Source organism: Leguminivora glycinivorella, chromosome 12 (genome assembly GCF_023078275.1).
Source record: "Leguminivora glycinivorella isolate SPB_JAAS2020 chromosome 12, LegGlyc_1.1, whole genome shotgun sequence".
NCBI lineage: Eukaryota > Metazoa > Arthropoda > Insecta > Lepidoptera > Tortricidae > Leguminivora > Leguminivora glycinivorella.
The window spans coordinates 13,830,766-13,854,748 of NC_062982.1; the positions used below are offsets into that span (position 1 = coordinate 13,830,766).

Genomic DNA, 23,983 nt, shown 5'->3' on the forward strand with positions numbered 1-23,983 from the left:
ACTTGGATATTCGATGTCCCGAATCGGGCCATTGGCCTCAAGTCACCGTCAAGATTCGCAACGTCGTGCGTCGGAGTCGTTATTTGAAATCGAAACCGCCGTTTTGGCCAGAATGCAAGACCTTAAACGGGCTAAATGATTCACTTGGTACGCAAAGGATCTTCTTGTAATGAATGTAAGTTGCTTGTACACACGCAATGGTCTAAACGATTCTAATAAGGAGGGCGGCCTTTTAAGATGATTTATGCATGTCTCTTAATTTCTTGTTAATTCGCTGCTGCAGATTACGAAACATATCTAGCTAGTTTTAACATTAAGCTATGGATTGAATCTATCGTAGTGAGTAATGTGGTTAGCTTAGTAAGTATGTATTGGTCACGTAGGTATAATCTGTGCATTATGGTTGCTATTAAATTACGTTGCACAAGCCTTCGATGTTCGATTGTGCGCGCCGCAGGTATTTGTTGCGCAACCCGAGGAGCGAATTGAACTATGGCCCTATCCCACGGATACGTATCTGGTTGCCCATTGCATTTTAATTTAGTTTACATCACCGACGAATACGAAACGTCGACCCTATTTTTTATTTTAAATGACACGTTGAAACAATTTTACAAAACAGTTTAAAGCGCTATTAAAGTAATTTATCGCCATAGCGTCTCTCAATCTCAGTAAACTAGTTACTATAAAGCCAAACATGGTCATAATACATTTACTTACCGGGTTTGGTTGATTTAAAAAAAATCAATTTTGGTCAGCACTATGTACTCGTATGTCTCGTATAAATACATCGGGATAATAAACTAGGTATGTAATTAATTATATCGTTTTTAAAAACTACCCTATCTGCAGTGACTTTCACGTAAAAATTACATCTACTGTTTTTACTTGATGATCAAACGAATTTCTTGAAGTGAACTTCGATCGAAATTATATGAGTCACTTCATTTGGAGATATAATTAGTTATTCCCCATTTCATTATTCCGATTTCATTACTTTTGAGTGTAATTTTGTGTGTGATTATTGTGTAATGTTTGAATCAGTTAATTTTGTTACCAAAACATTGCGTGTTACTAAGTACTTTGTATGGCTAGAAGACAACGTCACCACTAAAAAAATAAAGCTGTTTCAGGGCAACGAAAGTTTCGTTTTTTATTTAAATTCGAGGTCAAATTTGCAAGCGGGACCCGCGGCGGTCACCCGAACTGGCCGCGCCTTCGACCTGTCTATCTCGAATAACTAGTATAGCAACTTTTGTTTTTATTCGACCGACTTAACATTAACAAAGGTTGTCTACGGTCAGTCGGTCATAGATGTATAATGTACGGCTTGCAATAACAATAAGCACATTAACGTGCATGGTCAGTATTTATTCGTCGTGAATTTCAAGAGCATTTTGTATTGGGATACACACGCGGGTAAATACTTTTTACTAAGATGTTAGGTGAAATTTAAACTGCTAAAGAATCAATTTTCTCGACTTTACATGTACCTACTTATCACAGACCCTTTAGCATAACTTGCCTTGTCGCGCGCGAGTCCATAAATCAAGCGCGACTTCAAGTATGGACTCGCGCGCGACAAGGCAAGTTGTGCTAGAGGGGCAGAACAGATCGCTACAACCCGCTACAGCATTTTTATAACATATTCGTACATCGGTATATGTATTGTAAGAGCAGAAGTAGCAAGGGGGAAGTGTTCTATTATATTCCTTTGACGCGGTTGACGTCCAATTCATCATAACATAATATTACAGGTATCAATAGCATTTCCCAAGATACGAGAGCGTATTCTCGCATATAATCCAGTATCTGAGTTTACCACGAAAACTGGAAGCATGTTTAGTAATAAAAAAAAAAACCTGTATATATTAAAGGAAATTAGCAAATGGAACTTGAAGTGGATAGATTACTATAAGTGGTAAGAGTAATAAGCAATGTCATGACAAGTCGATTCACAGCTCACAGCTGTGTAGGGTCAAAAGAGCCGAGAGAAAGCACAGATGCAATGGTGGTTGGTGGCCCTTTACTTTCTCCATCTGAGCCACGCCTCGACATAACTCCGTGCTACCTCAGAGCCGCTACGATGAGTTTTTGAAGTTTTAGAACGTTACTCGATAGTGTAAACAAACGTCACGGGAAATGTATGTCATTTTTGGTTCGTAAGTGGGTGTTTTGTGGGCGCTGTTCAGCTGGCCTGGCCCAAATGACAATCGTTGACGCTAGACGCCGATGGAAACGCAGTCTGGCTCCGTTGCGCCAATATGGAAGAGTGATAGAAATTGCTAGTAAGAAAAAACGAAAATGTTTGTGCATTTGGCTACATACCTACCTAGTTTTTCCACTAGCTTTTTCCCGCGCCTTCGCCCGCGTACTAAAAGTAATCTTAATAAAACATTGAATTTTGAACCACCATTTCACCCCCTTAGGATGTGAATTTTGAAAAATCCTACACCTTATAAGGAACCTACTTACGTGCCAAATTTGGAGTCTCTAGGAGCACCAGTTTCGGCTGTTCGTTGATATGTCAGTCAGTCAGTTTCTTCTTTTATATATTTAGATAGGTATCATTTTCCGTGACGATATCGAGTAGCGTATTTGAGTATAATCGTGGTAGAGGTTCAGATGGATAGCAAAACCACTAAAACCAACCGGAACAGAAAGTTAGCGTGTATTCGCTAAACGTGATCTTTTATCAAGAGTTATTGTGGGAAATTCAAACGCTGAACAATTGGTGGAATTGGATGCGTAGTGAGATAAGAGAAAATCGATTCTTCATATTTTCGAATTAAAATGCGTATGTAATAACTTGTAACTCGATACATAGTCGTAAGGGTTGAAATACTTGCAATAAAACTGTCAATGAAACTTGACGATTTTTGCGAAGGTTTTGACGTCTATACCTAATACACATTTATGTTTTTCTGATAGGGCTATTAAGTTGAGCTCAGAATATTATGTTATGTCAATTAGTGCTCATGTACGATTTTTTACTAAACCTGCTTTTTGGTCAAACTCGTAATAAACGTAGGTAATGTACTCGTTTACTTATTAATGGAGCTTTAGTGCTCAATAATGAGATCCAAGTAGGCAATTAACGTAATGTCCTTAAGAAATTATCTCGTGAACGACGAAAAGTTGTTTTTATCGAGACAGTTTCGTTTAGTGCCTAATAAAAACACACTTAACCTGGAGCAGCAAAATATTAAGAGAAAGTTTATTTAAATGTACTGCTACAAACTTGCCGTTATCCATGCAAAAAAGGAGTTTATTAATGTATCTTTATATTTCTTCCTTTTACTTTTAAGTCAAATTCCGTAGAAAAATATTTAAAGTGCAATCTTTATACTTTCACCATATTTTTAAAATTATTTTTTGTTTCGTCGTTTCCATAGAGGGTGTATAGGTGCATCTTAAAAATCCGTACCTGCGTAACGTAGCGTACTTCTCGTAGTAAAACAAAAGCGAACACATCACAATACTGTATTATTTCAAATGAAATATACAGTTAGGTTTTGCTATAAAGTCAAGTTATAGCCAAGTGGCCGGAATGCAGCAATCCGTATGCAGCGGGTGTCGCTGACACGAGACCAAAACATGAGCGTCTAGTGGACTGACCCAGTAATCGAATTGTCAAGTAGCTGTCGGTCGGACTTTGAACCTTTTCTAACAAGTGATTGTTTACATTATATGTCTCTATCTAGGGCGATATTCAGCTTCAAATTGAATCAAATATACACACAATACACACATGTCTCTCAGCTGATTTGCCCACACACCGTGGGTCATATAGATAGCGCGCGATCTCGCATAATTATGTTTTTAATACTTTGTGGTTTATTGAGGATAAATCCAATTCAGTCTGCCAATCAAATGCCGCATTGTAATGAAACTTGCATACGAGCGATGCGAGATCTCGTACCGTCTAACAGTCTAACGTAACGTGTGGATTCGCATTCAGCATGATAACAGTCTAATCATTTTCCAATTAGTTGGCCTATGTTCGATTTATCAAAAAGCCGATATGTTAACTTTTTGGGATTTCGAGTTCTGCCATTTCTAAATATACACAGTCACGGAGGTAATACCTAATACATATAGAGAAAGTATTTGTCATGTCAGGTGCCGCGCGCCAGGCAAACTTTGTGCTGTTGATGCTTTCAACGCTCTGCGAGTCTGCGGCTTCGAGAGAAGTTGAAATGAAACTTTTGTTTTTACATTGAAAGATAACCCCAGCCCAGCAACCTACGTTTGAAGTTTGTAGCCATTTTTTCAGTGTCTCATGTAGGTTTATTGTGCATAGAAAATAACCATGACTCAGGACAGTCAGGACCCAATTTAGCCCATACCGGGATTCAACCCGGACCATCGGTTTCGCTGGCTTCACTATCCTCTAGGCTAGACCGATCATCACAACATGAAAAGCATTTAAGCAACGGATCACAGTTCAGAGTGAATTTATAGATTGGATAGAAGCGAGCGGTTTTCGTAGCGGGATTCCCGTTACCTCATCGTTTCTGTGCCGTCGCTACGCCGTGTGCATAACGGATCGACAGCGAGATCTATTTATGAGTGCTAACTCGAATAAACTAACAGACGGACTTTAGTAGTGCAGTGTACTGTGAGTAAACTCTATATGTGGTTAAAGTTGATAGTATACTTTCGAAAAAGTATACGAGTAGTACGAGTAATACAGGCGGGATATTATGCTTGCAATTTTATCACTTATCAACGTGGTTAATACAACTGTCACTGACATACTTGCCAGAACGTGACGGATGCTTTATCCACGTAGATAATGATAAAATTGCAAGCATCATAGGCCTGCTGTTACAATTTGTACTTTATACCATTTCTATGCATAATAATACTACAATGACGCGATTTAAAACAATAAAATTGCCATTGTTACGTTCGGTCTTACTAAATGAATTAATTGAATTATAGGTATCAAAAGTATTACCTAAGCTATAAAAGATAAAAGTTTTGACATTGAGCATAATATTGCTTAAATATTTAAAGCCTTTTAGCACTAAACTTGGCTGTAACTATACAATAACTGTAAGAATCATTGGGCATGAATCTGGCATTAACTTGTTCTCGGTGGTGTAATACCTGCCTAACGGCCACGCTATTACATACACGCAACGCAACTATTACACCTTCTCAATAGGTTAATATTAATACTGCCAGAACTCTGTTAATATTTAAGTTGACTTGTGAGTTCTGGAGAAAAGTTATGACCGGGAAAATACACAATTTCGAGCGAATTTGCTCGAAGTAAGGTGTGCGTACATTGCGTTAGTGCGTTTTCACATTATCCGATCCGATGTCGGATGTCGGACCGATATCCCATATATTTACGCCGCCATCTTTGATTTTTTCCTTTGAACTCCTTACTACTTCCGATATCGGATCGGATAATGTGAAAACGCAATAAGGTGCGTGTGTACCTAAAGGAGTGGAGTGGATTTTTCAGCAAATAATTGGTAAATCGAAGTGTCTGTACATATCAGTAAAGTAAAATAAATCATGCAATTTTACTTACCGAGTGACAAAAATAAACCGCGTGTAAATGTAAGGCCAGGGGAACTTCAGTCTTCAATATACCTGAAACAGAATAAAATACTTTAGTTTATATACATATCTTTGAGATAAGAGTGATGGATTTTAAGTGGAGTCTATAAATAACATCAAATTCGAACGGGCACCTGACACCTACATGTTTATTTGAATAATAATGGAATCATTATGTAAATCAGTAAGTGAAATGAAAGAAAGAATAACAGCTAACTGATATTATTAAAATATAATTCAAATATTGGTTTGATGTCAGAGTGCGTAGCCAATGTGCCAATAGTTGACGCTCCATTAGTGAATGAAACGCATTTGTCGCTGTTGCACTAGTATGGAAGAGTGATAGAGAGACAAAGCGTTTAGTTGCAGTATCGCAGGCATGCACATTGTAATTGGCCTGATAGGAGCAATAAGCAGGTGTACTGTAGCTGCTAATATCAAGTAATTGAATCCTCCTTATTAAAACTAAAAACTAGTCAGTAAACACATAATAGCATAGCTTCAGTAATATAATTAAATTTTTATCGTACACAGCGCATAAGCCAACCGGCTTTACGGGAGCTCATTAAGTTGGGGAACCACCGGCGAATGAGATCCGACAGAGAGCGGATTGCGAACCATTATTCGCCCCGTCAGACCGTATTGTATTCTCATTCCTTACTTAGCGCAGGAATTACGTTTTTAGATTAAACATAATTTGCTTTGTCCGGGATCAGGGCCGGATTTTGTCAGGCCAGGCCGGAGGGCCCAGACCCAGACATGCTAGCAATATATTTCAATGGAAAAGGGAGCTTCCCAATTTCTAAGTATCAATATTTCTAATGAATTCGGTCCTGTTCGGGAATTTTAGGCATTAGTATACAAGACTTTCTCGAGTTGAGTTGTTCTCCTTACCTTAAAAATATTTAGATTTTCGGTTTTCTTAGGGATAATCTAGTGGTATATGTATATACCCCGTAGGTATGTATTTGACTTGTTTAAGATGCTGAGTAAGATGTAATAACAACTCTCGTCACTCACGATATACAGCAGCGTTTATTAAACAATATGGAAACTGAAATCCCGGTAGAGTTTCCATTACGAGTTTTGATCTTGATAGAGCTGAATTATTAACGATAGAGATCAAATCAAGTTTCAGAAGAGTTCTGGAATGTGCATTTATAAAAATATGGCGAATATAGAAACGATATCAATTCTCAGCGTAAAAAATAAATGCTAAGGAATTGGAAGCAAATCCTATTAAAAATGAAATTAATGGTCTGAAGTTAAATATTAAGCTCAAAAACCAGGCTGATGGAAGTCAACGTTGACCGGATGCTTAGACAATTTCCTTCATATTGAAGATCTGAATAGGCCAGCGTATGTAATGTAAGTAGCGGAGTAATAGTGTTTCTTACAATATGGGCGTTGGCGAAAGGCAATATCCTTATCCTTGTGCATCGCGCCTAATGAGAAGGTAGACTGACGCGATGTGTCAAGGCGGTGATATGGAGACTTTTATGTTGGCTAAGAATTCCCTTCATATGCCGTTTATAAGCCTTACATAGCGTATTATACTGTTGCTAGTTAGCTTGTATGTTTAAAAGTTTCTTTACATGCATCATTATGCATTCATACTTATCTAAGAATCGAGCAAGCTACATCTTTTGACTCACTTAGAATTAAAAGTTTATTGGGTCTTTTGGCAGCTTTTACATGAAAATCTTTTTGGTGGAATTTTCTTGTATATCAACAATAACTCGTTAATTATAATATAACGCTGAGATCTACGTTCCCAAGAATTATAGACTTTCCATTGAAGGTATCTATTTGATATCAAAATAAATACTTATTGGCTCGCGGCACGCTCGCGGCAATAAAAGCGATACTAAATGTAACAAAGCCTGACGAACATCTCGCTTTAAATTTAATCATCTATTATTTAATAACACTTTCTATAGGGAAAGGCTCTCCTGGAGTGAGCGGCAAATGGCAGCTATAATTTCCATGAAAAATCAACTAGTGATCACTGGAAACGTTGTCAACTTGTCGATTTTCTCAGAAACCTCTAGCTTCGCGCGACCTTAATAAATGTTTAAAGATTTTTGCGTAAAAACAGAGCTTATTTTAACAAGTTTCTCCTCTAAAGCGTGTTTTGTTGACATGACAACATGACACGGATTTTAATAACGGTGATGGCTAAAAAGGACCGCTGTCCAAATATATTTTCGAATAAACTGTAGTTTTTGGTACAAACTCTACATAGCTGAATAGATAATAAAATAAATAAATTTTAATTTGGTTACTTTATAATATACATACAAGTAATATAAACTCACGCCTGTATACCCAAAAGGAGTAGGCAGTGTACATTAAAATGCTTAAGTTCCAATGCCACTTTTAGTAATTAAAGGGTAGAAAATTAACGAAATTGTGAAATATTATTATACCTATAGCAGTGCCAGACACTCGACTTCTACGACATCCACGGGGAGAAAGGGGGTGGTGAAAGTCTTCATCATACGGGGTATCGTATCATATCGGAGTATAAGTATCCTCTATATGTATAGAATAATAGTGTGTTGACACGAAATTGTATATTTACCAAATATGTAGGTAGTAATTAAATAAAAAAAAATACCAACCTAAGTTGTAGAGCCCAGTTTAAGCCCTAATTCCAGTCATTTACATTCGCGTCAAACATCGTGTAATTACGCAAAGCACTTGGCTGATCCTAAAATTAATGTAATTAATTAGATGCTGTTCGGCTAAACGGCGGAGGAAGTTAGACATGTAATTATACTGATTATGTTCATTCGAAACGTGCCGAAGAGCTGGGAGAAATCTCGTCACGAGCCAACAATGACTTTTACAACGGGTAAATACAAGTACATAACGAATCTTGTAGAGGTCATAGACATCTGTAAATAGATTATGCATGGGTCATAATAGGTGCCTATAAGCATTCGGCCACCCGGGTCACAAGGCATAGGCCGATTTCATTTCCTGAAATGCAATTTCTTAAAGGGCTACATCTAGGGTTCTTGTCCCCCTACAAGCGCGGATCCAGCTTCGTGACCAGGGGGGCCCAAGCCCCAGAGGGGGATCACGTGGTCTATTTGTATGGCCAACCTAGGCTCCAGGGGGGGGGGGTAACGACCCCCATGACCCCCCCCTGGATCCGCGCATGACCCCCTATCTGACCTGTTTGAACTCAGGCGACTCCGGCAGTCGAGTCCGGCTCGCTTTAAGATAATTTGATTTGTGCACATTGTGATTTGTTTTGTAAATGCCATGTGTCTTAGCTTAGTCCAACCCTATTCTAATGTGCCATTTTTTGAGCGAAGTTCCTTATAGTTACGATTTCTGTAAAAAGTTTTATTAAAGATTTCAAATCTATACACCAAGTATTTACTCAGGAACCTAAAATATGTCCCGGGATTATATTTCAAAGTCGAAGAAGAGGATGTACGTTTAGGTGATCTACCTAAACATGTCTATGGAGGAGACCGTTAAGTGTCCCAGTAGCACACGGCAACCAAAACGTTAACACCTTACATCTAAAATCAACAAGTGACGATCAATAATAAACAATCGTTCGCAACGGTGTTGTAAATGCTTGCATACCTACGAGTACCTATAGCATACATGTATAAATACATTTACAAATAAAATAATGTAATCCTTAAAATGTATATAAGGTGTATTAGTCACGGATATTTTAAGGGACGTTAAGTAACATCAAAACAATTAACTTTCACTAGAAATTAAAACAAAAATTTCATATCATTTTTTTTATTTTCATTTACCGAACAAATAAAATATTATAATTTATTTTCTAAATAAACATCCCTTATAATGTAATTACCTGTCAAGATGTTTAACACTGTTTCCCGTGTCACGTTAACAGTGTCTAAAGAGGTCTCATTTAATTATCTTTATTCACAGGGTGTTTTAACGTAGCTTTGTTTCCTAGTTTTCTCCAAAAAAACATAACAAAACCTATGATGTTTCATACATAAATAAACTCCAGGAGCGGAGTACTGTCAACCGTAAAACTATCCGTGACTAATTTGTGAACACTTATATACAAAACACTTCAACAAAGTCTAAAAAGAGTAAAGAAAGCTGGCCCGTAGAAGTTAATAAGCAGATGGCCGGCAACGGATTCCATTTCGTTTTCAGCGAGCAGGAGAATGCGCGCAAAAAGCGCTGCGGCGGTGCAATTACCCGCACGTGCGATTGTATGCTTATCCAGAGTCATTTGTGACGTTCTTGAGTAAAAGGTACCACATTGTCGCTTAGCTTAACAATAAAATTTGTTCGTACCTTTGGAGGAGTTACCTGGGGCCTTACCATGATCTCTTAACGCGATTCAGTTTAGGACCTAAACTGAACTGCGTCGCTATTTCCTACCACGACATTGTTATTGCGATCAAATTTCGACCGAGCGAGCGATAAGCGTCCCAGCCGTTTCATTCACTCATCTCAAGTGTATTTCGTACCATGACATGCCACTTGAGCCTAAACTGAATCGCAGGAATGTCAAATTTAGCGATTCATAAAAAGTTACTCACTTACCGCATTATTCTGAATCGCTTTGTTGTAACACTAGCGATACTAAATAGTTTTGTGTTTTTTATAAGGAGTAGGAGATGGAAAATATAACTAAAGCTAGTTTTATCACCTGATTAATTTATTATTTTGGTTTTTCGATCCTTACCGATTCGATAATAAAATATAAAGTTTTATGATTTTGTTTAGTAATATTTACGGACCAACTATTCCAACTAACTACACGTTTTTACATTTTTAGAGTACCCTATGATATCGCAACTTTCGCAAAAACGCAAATCAAAAAGAGCGAGAAAAAGTCTGATCCTTTTTTAGTCGATATGCCAAGAGTCATGTTAACACTTGCGACAAACTACTTATGCCTAGAACTAGGATGGCTAAGGAATCAACTAGGTCTAGCATAACTTAGCGGATATACATTAAATTTAGACACGAGTGAGCTACCTACAAATACTAATGACTTACGTATTTGTTAAAATATCATCCAAACACTGCGAGTTCTATAGCCGAGCACAGCACTTCAAATACATAAATAAAAACTTTATTATTAATTACCTTGTTTAGAACATCGCGTTCTAAACATAAGCTTTAACGAACTGTCATTAATGTCATTATATATATTTTTATCATTTATTTATAGTTTTGTTCAAAAAGACACGATATTTTACACAAAATCATTGTAATTATTGTGAATTTTACATTGAAATATTTTAAATGTTTCTTTTTCCAGTTTTAAGAATAAAATAAAATTAAAAATTAGTAATCGTTCCTGGTTTTCGAACGATCAAACGTCACAAGGGGAAAACGAGATAGATTTATACGATTCCTATAGCGTCATCCTTTTCTTGTCAAAACGATTCAGTTGCGAACCAGAGACAATATCGGTCTTTCATTCACTTGTACGCGGTTCAGTTTCGACTCTGAACATTGGAGGTCATGGTAGCAAATTGAGACGCTCAGTTTAGGCACCTAAACTGAACTGCTCTGCGTTTGAATCGTTTTTAAAAAGATCGTGGTAAGGCTGCTGATAGAGCGTCCTTATGCTTAAGCGACAATATGGTACCTTTTGCTTAAGAACCACACATTTTTAACAAATAAGCTCTGATGATGATGTCATTATGTTTAGACAAGTTATGGGCTCGTCAGACTGATATGCGTGATGCCTATGCATAGTAACTTCGTTAAAGCAGGGCTACAAGCCTCAATTACGTATTCTGCTGATACCTAAATTTGTCTTTAATTTAATTACCCTTTCATTTTATTTCAATATTTGGAAGAAAGAGATAAAACACATATTAGGAAGTAACCGAGACTTGCTGTAAAATTTTCATAAAAAAGGTACCTTTTTCAAACAGTTTTTCACTTACCTCCGCGTTGGTTATTTATTTATACTCCATCCTTTGCTCTCGTTTCCTCAAACATTCTCCGCTTTTAATCCGTTTTTGCAATGAAATTTAAAGCCTAGACGCAAAGGGTTGATTGAAGTGCGCCGGCAGCTAGACTGCTCGTCTGAATAAATATTATATCTGATATCGCATTGACGACCGGTCTGGCGCAGTCGGTAGTGAACCTGCCTGCTACGCCGCGGTCCCGGGTTCGAATCCCGGTAAGGGCATTTATTTGTGTGATGAGCACAGATATTTGTTCCTGAGTCATGGATGTTTTCTATGTATACATATAAGTATTTATATATTATATATATATCGTTGTATGAGTACCCACAACACAAGCCTTCTTGAGCTTACCGTGGGCCTCAGTCAATCTGTGTAAGAATGTCCTATTTATAATATTTATTTATTTATTTATTTATTGAGCAATACATATAATTGAATGGATATTTATATTAGCTATGGCATAAGCAACATTCTTTCTTATACCTACATGTTCAGATAATCGTCAACAAGATTTTATACCTACTTATTGAGAAATGTCTTTTGAACAAAGCCTGACCAGAAATATATGACTACGCGCCATGTTTGTTGCGGATTTCATTAAAACGTACATTCTTCATAATTATGTAAATAAATTAATTCTTATACCGAACCGTCACTCCATACATCAGAACAACAGCGCCCTCTTGACACATTTAGAAGTTATATATTATAATAATTTGTATATTTAACTATTTAATAAGAAAACTGGCCCCGTAGCCGAATGGCATTTCTCCGACGCCAAACGAAAGCGATACGCCGCTGGCTCTGTCGCGCCAATACGCAAGCGCGATAGAGATAGATATCTACTAGCGCTTCGTTTCGTGAGCGTTTCGTGAGCGATTGTGCCATTCGGCTAGCCACCCTGTATAAAAGAAACTGAAACGACTCCACAGTCAAACTAATTGTAGTTTTGTGGAGCATTGTATTTAAGTTATGTTTTGTAATTCTTGAGTATAATAAATAAATAATAAAATAGTCATATATTTTTCCCCTCACTAGCTCGGAAACACATGTTTTGTCCTTTAATACCAGCGGGTAAAAACGTATTTTATCCACTAGTGGGTAAAGTAATTTGACCTTGAATAAAGTCAAATTAACTGCTTTAAAATTGATAAAAGTAGGTGAATCTAGTAATAAAGATGATTTACCACCTGTGGAACTACTGGAAGCAGTGATAAACGCATTTTTTGCGTTGTAGTTTCCTCGCTATAGTGAGGGGAAAAGTTTTGTGTTACACTCGGGTGCAAATGTATTTTACTTTTCGTGTGTTAAAAAACTCGCAAGTTCAGGATTCTATTCTCGAACCACTCGCTTCGCTCGTGGTTCAACTATAGAATCCTTTCACTTGCTCGTTTCTCAATTCCACACTCGGCGTTAAAATACAACTTTGCCCCCTTGTATAACAAATAACTATTACTGGTCAGGATTTACAACAATTGTTAGATCGTTTCGTTACCTATATTTTGTCGTAGGTATCAGGTAATTAATCTTCCTAGTCTAGCTCATCGGGAGCTCTCGTTTCGGAGGCCAAAATTCACTGTGGATCACTAAGACGAAATAGCAGTGGCGGCTGGTGAAAATCTCAGCTAGGCAACACTGAGCAAAAAGAAACCTACCTTAACATTAGGCAGTTTACTAGTAATCAATTTTAGGCAAGCCGGTGGGAATCGGCTTGTATGGACCAGCCGCTGCTGCGAAATAGTTAGTTTGCTTAGTAGCTGATTATTTTCCAACATAGCAAATGTGTCTATTTCGCCAAACTTGACCATTCCCTCTAAGAAGATATGTCTTGGATTGGATTCTTATTTGTACTGAAACTAATAAAAAAAAACTGGAATTCTTTTATTAAAATAAATTTCAATTTAATCTAACATCCTATTTATTAAGTCTCCCTTTGCTTGAGTAAGTAACAATCATAGCTGGGCACCGTTAATCAAATAGTTAACTTCGATAATCGTTAATCCGTTACTTAAAAAGTTAACTTCGTTAATCGTTAAAGCGATACATTTCGGTAGATTTAACGGAAGTTAAAGTTAATCGATAATACACACACACGTCATAAAAATAGGACTTCACTGTAGGTAAGTATTATGTATTTGTATTTACTAAGTATCCACCAAAAACCATTAAAACCTGTGACGCCAATCGGTAAAAAAAAAACCGAAATGTAATAATTACGGTCTCTTCGGGCTTTTACCTACTGCCGTTGGTTGGCTAAATCCTAGGTTTTACTTCGGATTGGTAATTATTGGGTCATTCATGCGGTCGCGATCGTGATGCGTCGGTTCTTCAGATTGAGATTTGAGATCTTCAGAACTCGATGCTGTGGGACACGATAACTTAGTAGAGTAATCTAAGGCCCGCGCCGGACTCTAACTCGATGCGTCGGTTGCGCGATTTGTCTGTCATGCCTGATGATTGCACCCTATTCCCAGGTTACTGATCGATCTAGCACGCCTAATAAGATTTAGAAGATCTCAAATAAGTGATCCAAAGTCGCCAATTGGTCTTTAGACTGTTTATAACCGACGGATCTGCTTTTACCGATAAATTCTAGGTTTTGCCGTACTATTACGGGCTTTTACAGTAGCAGTAAGAACGTGGTTTTCGCGGCGCAGCGAGCCGCTTGGGGTGCTGGATTAACGATTAACGGACCCGTTGAAATTTAACGGAAGTTAACGAATCCGTTAACATGTTTTAAAGTTAACTTAAAAGTTAATCCGTTAATCGAAATGTTAACTTCGTTAATTAACGATTAACGGATTAACGAGTTAATGCCCAGCTATGGTAACAATTATGCATTATAAGCGAAGCCGCGGGCAATGACCAGCGTGTGCGTGTGGATTGAGTGAGCACCTTCCGAAAATAAAAAAAAATATGCTGATCATTTAGTAAAAGTTCTAAAACAATTGTAAAACGAATCTCTGAGTTTGTAAAAAGATAAATCAAAAGATACAGTCATTAACATGTGCTCACTCAGTTCTCACAAACTACCAACGAAAACAGTGAATGTATTCATTTAACATATAATATTTATATACTAACATTTAGTAAAAAATATGCCAACTTACCTCTATAAATTTTAGATCACCTAGTGACGTATTTAATTTTTTACAAATAGTTTCTTATGCTCACTCAATCCTCACACTTTTGAAAAGCCGAATTTTGATGAAAAACATAAGATTTAGACCGCTATTATATGTGTATAGTTTAGTAAAAGTGAAATGGGAATTTGTAAAATACAAAACGAACCACTAACGTGTCAGGTTTTTTTATAATAAATTTTTGTAAGTGCTCACTCAGTCCACACGTTTTGAGAAAATTAAAAATGTAAATATCTTAAGATTTGTAGCACCACAGACACTCGAAAGTACTTCAACATTTAGTAAATTTTTTTACTAAATATCCACCATCTAATATTTTATATTCGTTGTCTGGTTTTAAAGATATTCAGACATAACTTTTCTCATACAAATGTATCATGTAGATTGTAGGGTGACCACACTATGTCGGCTCCTGATTTTCCCCGCCTTGCCATTGTCATATTGAGACATAGTGTGGTCATCCTACATGATACATTTGTATGAGAAAAGTTATTCGGAAGGTGCTCACTCAATCCACACGCACACATGACCAGCTGGTCAACAAATATTTACTTTACAAGCCACGGTTCAGGAAGTAAGTGTTTTGTCTCGTTTAAATAAGGATTGTATAATCGCCGATTGTATGATAATGCAGTAATAACGCGTGGGAACTAATAGTTGCGTGGATATTCCAACCTGGCCTTATTTGCAAATGCGCATTGACTGTTTTTCGTGCCATATTAGTAAATGTCTCATTACTGTTTTATTCGACGACTTTTAGTCCCCGACCACGCTAAGTTTCTTGCATACATATACTTAACAGTGACAATGCGTACTTATCCTACCCTATAGGAGCACTTGAATTACAATTTGGCAGGAAAACTTAGCGTGTTTGGACCCCACAGAATTTTGCAGGAACTTTCTGAAGGAAAAACTCCTTAAAGCTGAAACTGACTTTTTAAGGTTTTTAAGATTATCGAAAAACTTCCTAATTACGTTCCAATACTAGCCATATGAAAAGTGCTATGTAGAGATTTTAAATATTGATCATATAACAAATAACAGGCCTTGAGTTGAGTTACTGCGCGTGATATTGGATTCCAATACTGTATAAGTTCATCTTTCTACATGTAAGCAAAAACGTGATCTGCCTACACGTGACGCAAGAGTTATCATCAAAATAAAACTTTTGTGTTATGTAATCCAGGTAAGAAGTTGATAAACCAAACCATCATCATTATCAAATAGGTATCTACTTTTTTATTACATATGCTAAATGAGACGATGACCGCTTGTGAGGCCCATTTACATGGTGCGAAAGCAAACATGCAGGTTTCATTGCATTGCGGTATTCAATTCAATTACATATATGTATAGAGTTATGTTATAACCTTAACAGTCCGCAATGTAACTAAAATCGTATGCGAGTTCGCACGCGTACAAAACCAACGCCAAAATGAAACAATGAACCTTGGCTCTCTCAGTAGTTTGATTAAAACAAACTGCGAACATCACCAGGTAGTCATCACGGTTCGTGACTCCCAAAATCTGCGGCGTGATTGTCCCGTCATTAGTCATTATGCAGAGTAAAGAGTGTGTGATTCTGTTCGTTGAACTCAGGTCGTGTGGACATGCTCACGCGCGGCGCTATTGACGCCGTCATTAGTTAGGTATTCAGAGGCTTATGATACCTAAGTAAATAGGAGTCGTGTCTGTTTACCTGTCTTACTTACTACACTAGCTATATGTATATGTTTTACAAATGCCATAGAAAACTTGCATGCTCTTGTGCCGTGTTCCAAAAGGGTTCAGAGAAGAAATAAGTAATTATAATAACATTTTTTCATGTAAATTGCTACTAAGACCTCATGTGAAAGACCTCATGTGAAGCTTCAAACTACAAGCTCTAACTTTCATATGGGCGTTAGGTGTAAAATGTACTCACTGTCATTAATAAATATCACCTACATATTATTGTTATGTTTTCAACAGGATTTATTGTTTGGTGCCTTTAAATCACCGCTACAAAATTGATAAAACTAATGATTCAGAGAAGAGAGAGTTCCAAACAGGACATAAATCTAGTTTAGCCATGTTTATTAGCCACCCGTCGAAGTGTAAAATCATAACATTTAGCTTTCAAGGCAATGCATAATTTATAGATGAAAGTAGTCAATTAAACCAGAAGCGGTTGTGTGTCGGCCGAGTGGTTGACCGATTTTACAAATGAGAACAGTAATTTCTAGACTCTGCAATTCCTGTCTAAAAGTCCGCCTACCTATCTTTGGCAGTTGATATCACACTGCTAAATAAAACTAACTAACTATAACTTATAGAAGTTTAATGCATTATTTTTGAGGTATGTCGAGCTTATATAACACAATTTTCGTGCCTAAACCAATACGATTTAATTGAGCATGGTTTCATTGCGTATAATCTAATTTGGACACTCGCACGTCGCTCAGTCACGTGTAATTATGATCGAAATGCACTGCCACTGAAGCCACAATAGCTTCAATTTACAAAGCTTGAATAGGTCTTTAGGTCCATGTTATCCAATGTTACTGTTACTTAACGCACAGCTTACGTCAAACTTTTTTCGTCAGTCGCATCGCATGACTAGCGAATCACGGCAATAATTAAACGGGCACGCTTGACAATAAAAGCGAGGACAAAAAATGGCAAAAGCCGTCTTGATATATTTATACCGCTAAAGCCATAGCTGGAAGAAGAGTGCCTAAAGTGCCTTATGCCCGTTATGAAATTTTAATATGGAATATCGACGTCAAGCCTCGTAACTATTTTGTAGACTGTTATGTGATGCCAAACTCGTATAATGTCGGTCTATGGTTTTGAAGCAATAACAATAATTGATTAGGTATAAATATTTCTTTGGTATACTATAATCGGTCTCATCGCGTTTATAATCGGATGGAAGAATCGACATAACAAGTTTCACCAACTATTGTTTTTACACGAAGGTGCGATTCTGAGGTGTGATGTATTTAAATATACAGTAAGCCCGAATGAGTACATTATCCGAGGCTTGGCCATTTCATGTAACGGTGGCGGTGCTTACAGCGTTGGTGAGCGTTGTCACCGGTACCCGACTACCCATGTCAACATCATTGAGGCCGAACGACTGGACGTTCCCAATTTGCTTTCCATTTGAGCTTGCGTGTTTGCACATGGAATGGTAAAAATTGCGGTGGACACGACCAAATGTGTTTCAAACAGGTGGTATATTAAGGTGCGATTTGGGGATACACGACATAGACTATGTCAGTCAAGCAAACATAACGGCCGGTAGTCGAGGCGACCTGGGTGATTTTTGTTTCTCTCTGTCCAATCAAGTGTAAATAGCGCAATAAAGGTATTGTTCGCTACGCTGCATTGCATTTTGCGGTATAACATGACTGTAATAAATACAGATTTTACTACTTCACAAGTACCTACGGTTTATGGCACAGATTGTCCAAAAAATGGAGGGCAATAAAATTTTTGTTCTTTTTTGGACCATAATACGGCTACCATTAGTGAAATTGAGGCCCTTTTTGAAGGAGATTATCGATTCGAATCCTGTTTTTGACTTTCGTTTGACAGAAAATTGACATTGTATTAATATACCTAATATTGACCAAACGTAAGTACCTTCTGAAGTACAAATATGTCTTGACCCTTTTTATTTAGCAATGGCTTAGCGATTTAAATCTCCACGACGAAAAAACTATGAGCTTTTTAAAAGTTAATGTTCTCGAGAATGTGCTGCTCAGATCTTTCTCGGTAGCTCGAATAACAGTTAAATTACGTATCACGCCCTTTCTATCCGCCGTAAAGCTCTTATCTAATCTGATTACTAATAAAATATGTGGGTCAGATCGCCTATGACAGCCGACAAATAGGTGGGACCGTAACGGACGCCCAACAGCTACTGTTTTTGTCATTTACGTTTTTTTATTTGTTTTTACTGTTAGAACGACTTATAATCAAGAATATGTCGTTTTACAAATTGATTTCACGTGGGTGGTAATTTTCCGAATAGCTAGTATTATCAACATTGTAACTTCAATAAAGATAAGATTTTCTCAAGCCAAGCCTAGAATTAGGTATATTCAGAGACCTTCAGATGTTCCGCAGCTATAATGGCGGCGACTGGAAATCCGCCTAAAGGCAAAATAGTTAAAGTTGGAGTCCGCAATTCTGTTCCAATATCCTGAATGTGTAATTTCTCGAGCCGATGACCGCAAATCGCCAACCTGCTCGATGGCCGGATCATTTGCAAACAAGATTACAGTGCACTGGACGTTTGCTCTGGATAATAGTAAAAGTGTCCAACTTTCTGAACTTTCAAGGAAATTTATAACGTCGTTGTTATATTTTATGGAGATGTCGGTGTAAGTGGGAAGAACCAGCTTTCAAGTTACCTGCTTAGATTAGGAGACTTTGAAAACCAACGTTTCAGGTAATTTGTGCATAATTTGTTCTGTTAACAAACTGTATTAGGTAAACCTTAAATTTTAAGTCTTTACTAAATAACTAACTATTTTGGCTCAGTGATCCAAAGTGAATCTTGGCCTCCGAAATGAGAGATTGCCACCTGTCCCGATCTTGCCAGTCACTGACTTGAAGCTGACGAAGATCCGCCACCACAGTGTCCTCCCAGCGATAGCTGGGTCGACCGACCCACCGAGTCAAATTTACAATATTTTACTATTAAAATAGTTTAATATAGCTTAGGTACCCTTCAATATTTAAAAACTTTATGGCATCGTGGGCAGACGTTTCTGCTTATATAAGTATTTATGGCTATAGTTTAAGGTCTTTTTATGTTTTTATACAACACATGTAAGTACTGATTTTATTAACAAACTACATGTAATACAATACATATTCTGTACAAAAAAATCTATGGTGTAACGTGGGGATAAGTTACCTATATGTTTAAAAACCAATGTGAAATCCATTTATGGCTATTACTTTCAAAGTCGAACGATATAGGTAACAAAGTCACCTTCAAATTTTTCACGGATGCAGAACAAAAAGCAAATAAAGCACCAGTCAAGGTCTCTCTGATTGAATCGAGCTGCAATTACGAGTTAGATTAGACAGGGCAGGTGCTTGACACGGATGTCATGAAGGTAGCGTTAAATTGAATAGAACCGCCGACATTTGCTAGCAAAGATAATTGGGAGCTCGTGGATTTAGAGAGGACATCCTTGCTTAAGAGGCCACAGATCAGATCACCGGGCTATTAGTTATTCGCCACTGTAATGTTTTCCGATTAAAAGATAGTCTGATATTGATAACATCCGGTGAATTGGTAATTTGTGGACTCCTTTATACAGCGCGTAAACGTAATAAGGGCGATAAATGAAACCAGACATATAATTCAATATTGTTATCATTAATTAAGGAGTATTTTTGAGTTACTGTTAATTTTCAACCCATAATGTTTTTTTTTAATTCCCATCAGTACCTAATGTAGGCACTGTAAACCGGGTTGCGACGACAATCAATGACAACTGTCAACGATAATTTAACGCGTGTTTGCGTTACGTTGCGGGCCGAATAAATTTGTATATGGATAAAATATTTCAATTTTAAGTAAAAGTTACGTTTTTTCTGTCCTGTACCCACTCAACACCGGCACCATTAAGAGGTTTGCTCGTATTAGGTTTACACCCTGTATTATTTCTTATTGTAATAATTTATTCAGCATTTTCGGAAAATATTTAATTTCATTTGATCTGTTTCAGGCCAACCACATAGGCTATTCAGTCTAAATATTCGCTATCCAGCGCAGGTACTACGTTTTGTTTTGAATTAAAATACCACTACATACTATCATTGATATTTTTCATATCAATTATTTACTAGGTATTAGCAATTATTCAGCTTATTGTACCAGATATTGGTATTGGCGCCTTACTTATCAATCTTATCATATAACTAAAATTGAGTTCAATGCGCAAATTGTGAACTTGTTAAACGTAAGTAGGTTATCTATGAAAAGCAAAAATTAGGCAACATTGTTCTTGAATGTGGGACTGGGACTGTGTAAGTGTGTAGCCCTTGCAAAAACATGGAACATATACAAAGTGACTACTCAAAGGTTAATTTGGTTACTTAACCAGTTCGAATTATAAAGCACTAGCTTTTGCCCGCGGCTTCGCTCGCGTTAGAAAGAGACAAAAAGTAGCCTATGTTATTCTCCGTCCTTTCAAGTATCTCCACTTAAAAAATCAAGACAATTCATCGCTCCGTTTTGCCGTGAAAGACGGACAAACAAACAGACACACACTTTCCCATTTATAATATTAGTATGGATTTATTACAATGCATCATTAGATTGTGATAAATGTATTATATTATTTTTAACATCGTTTCGTGATCTTTTACGATATAAAATCGTTCTAAATAAGTACTTAAAGTAGCTAGTTCAGGTTAATCAACTAGTCTGTATACTCTGAATGTTTATGGATAGTTGATGCCGATAGTGTTAATTCCTCGAAAATACTCATGAGAAAAATAATGTGCTCCGCACAGATGTCATATATACCATAGATCAAGCAAACGTATCTACTTAGCGTGTCAAATGAACTCAGTGAAATCCACTGAGTTGTCCGTCTTTACTCGCAGCTTGCAGCTTTCGGGCGTCAATTTTTGTAAGTTGAAGTCAACCAAAACATAAAAAATGCCTCGTTACGTGATATTCAATTGCAACAACACAAAAATTATGAACAATCAAGAGCCTGAGACATATTTAAAATTACAGGCAAGAATCAACTTCAGTACAAAATTTGACACGCTCGGCCCCTATACAAATATATGAATTTGTTTCTTCTAGTGGTGCTCCGGTTAAAAATCCTTTAAACAACGAATGGACGATTTGAGCGACTTATCGAAATGAAAAATAATACTGGCGGCCTTCTGCAGCACGAATTTCAATTTAAGTAGACTTTCAAAGGAAACAATAGCTTACGTAATGGAAAAGTAAACTTTAAGGGATTTAATGGAGGTTGCTGGTACCCCTTTATTTTGTTGATTGTTTAATGATCCCTTATTCTATTATTTGGAGAAACTGCCTTTGAAACAATCATCATCTCAGAAGAAAGCATACCTCAGCAGTTCTCGAAATGTTTGTTTTTATTAATTCCTATTTTGTTACCAAGATTTTGTTGATGAATTGAGATTTTATTAAGTTTTATTTCGTCATTAAGGTTCTCTAGTATCTATATTCTCTTATTTATAACAATAAAATTAACCTGTATATATCTTACGAAAGTCGACTTATTTTACTAAATGTTGGTAACAAAATAGGATCAATTAAAATTTGCTGACGTGGCTATGTACAAAGTTGCCGGGAACGGCTCACCTACTACAAGCTTACGCCGTGGCTTGCGTGGGCGACGGTCGCACGACGGTCGCGCGACCATCGCCCACGCAAGACACGGCGTTAGTAAGAATAATGTTCTGGCCCTAATGATAAGGGTACAAGTCTCACGCGGGTTACATTCAGTTCGGGTGGCCTATAAACGTAGCTCATGCAGCTCTGTTGTACGAAGGAGTAAGTTCCAAATATACACGGTGTAGCACGAGGAAACCGAATAATTTTAACAGCGTATTCCTAACTATATTAGAAGAGTAAAATAATGTCATTTAAACTTTTCTGGATTTCGCCTACTTTCAGAGTTATAAGCATTACAAAAAATAACAATTACTTATTATTTCTCAGAACAAAACGCTGTTTTTATGGCGATGATGCCGTTATCGGGCATAATCTAACTATCGTTGATAAATACCAAAAATACCTAACTAGAGACCTAAGGCAAAAACTATACTTAAAAAAATATTTTAAGTGCCAGTTTTACAAATTACATTCACTTTTTATGTGTATAAGATTAAGACGTCATATAAGATTTTATCTTTATTTTGCCCTCAGAAACGCGTAGATAAAATCTTTCGGTCTCCTCATACACCGTGTATAACACTCATGATCTTAAACCCGAGTTCCGCGAGTTTCCACCCGAGTTCGCCATCAGATACATATATCGGAGCGGTGAAGGCGCTCACAAATATCTCAACACGTCTTTATTGAGAAGGCGTGTTCAGATATTATTGCGCGCTTCGGCCGCCCAGGTATATCTGATGGCGACTGTACCCATATTCACTAGGGCCATAGAATTTTCCCATACTGTATCAATGTTATGACGCCCATTCTAAGATACTTATACATGGTAGCGGCAATTTGCAACAATAGAATATATAATACGTGTTCAATTAATGGAGGTTCTGAATTCCCATGGAACGTACGTGAAATAAGGTAATAGCTACTAGGAGTACTATTAGAGAGATCGAATTTACTGATAAACGGATGGAATGGGTACGGTAGCTCATTTCTACGGTATCGATTGAAACCTTGTAGGAAGATTACTTATACATACATATTACATAACATATGCGCTATAAATTGAAATGAGAGTTCATGTGAAGGGAATTAAAATATGACTGTGGATGTATACATGTAACAAACGAAGTGAGTTCCATAAAAGGAGTCCATGCGTGTTGTAAATACAAACAAAGCCTAATTATTAATAATCCCTAATAGCCTAATCATTTGTTTTGTCTCCTTTGTATCTTTATCTGTATCTTTTGCTGAGGTGTGCCAATAAAGAGTTATATCTATCTATCTATTAATACTTTTGGCTTTGTAGTTATACCCTACATTTACTCCCAGTGTTTACTAAGTTAATCCCTAAAGTTTATCCTATAGTACAGTCAAGTGCAAAAATACGTATCGATTTTATCCGCTCAAAAATATGTACCGAGACCTTATTCCGCCGACATAAAGTGCTATGGGACATATTTTTGATAAGTTGTACGCACCCATATTTTTACATTTGACTGTACCTAGGTACGAATACGCTATTTTGATAAAATAAGTAGCTTTATGTTTTATCGATCCCTCAAAGACTTACGCCGACACAGTATCCCATTTTCCTTACGTACGTGTTTTTTATGCTGGAATAGTATTCCACCGACTAGGTATCAATAATTCATTGGCTGACGGATGGCGGTCCACACTGCAGCTGCGACCCACTTGGCCGCCCTCGTTCTCCCCCTAATATCCGACCTACTTACGGCACTTGCAATGGGCTAGATTAGTCCGATCAACAAGGGGTGAGCATTTCGCTGTGACGGAATGAGCAATGAGGGCGGGATATATTATACATAACACATAAACATAACCGACCTCATAAAGAGTAAACGCGTTCGTTACCGTCGTGATTTAAGTAGATTTACGTGTATAGCAGAAAAACATACTTAATATAGGGT

The 23,983-nt window shown here is 37.2% G+C and overlaps 1 protein-coding gene across 2 annotated transcripts in view; it reads right to left on the reverse strand.

Annotated features, from left to right (window-relative positions):
- LOC125231687 (ADP-ribosylation factor-like protein 4C) overlaps positions 1 to 23,983 on the reverse strand; it is a 92,156-nt gene that overhangs the window by 4,947 nt on the left and 63,226 nt on the right. For both annotated transcript variants that reach the window (XM_048137210.1, XM_048137209.1), the window contains one exon: positions 5,549 to 5,610. The gene's annotated coding sequence lies outside the window, so the exon portion shown is untranslated. The remainder of the gene's footprint in view (positions 1 to 5,548; positions 5,611 to 23,983) is intronic.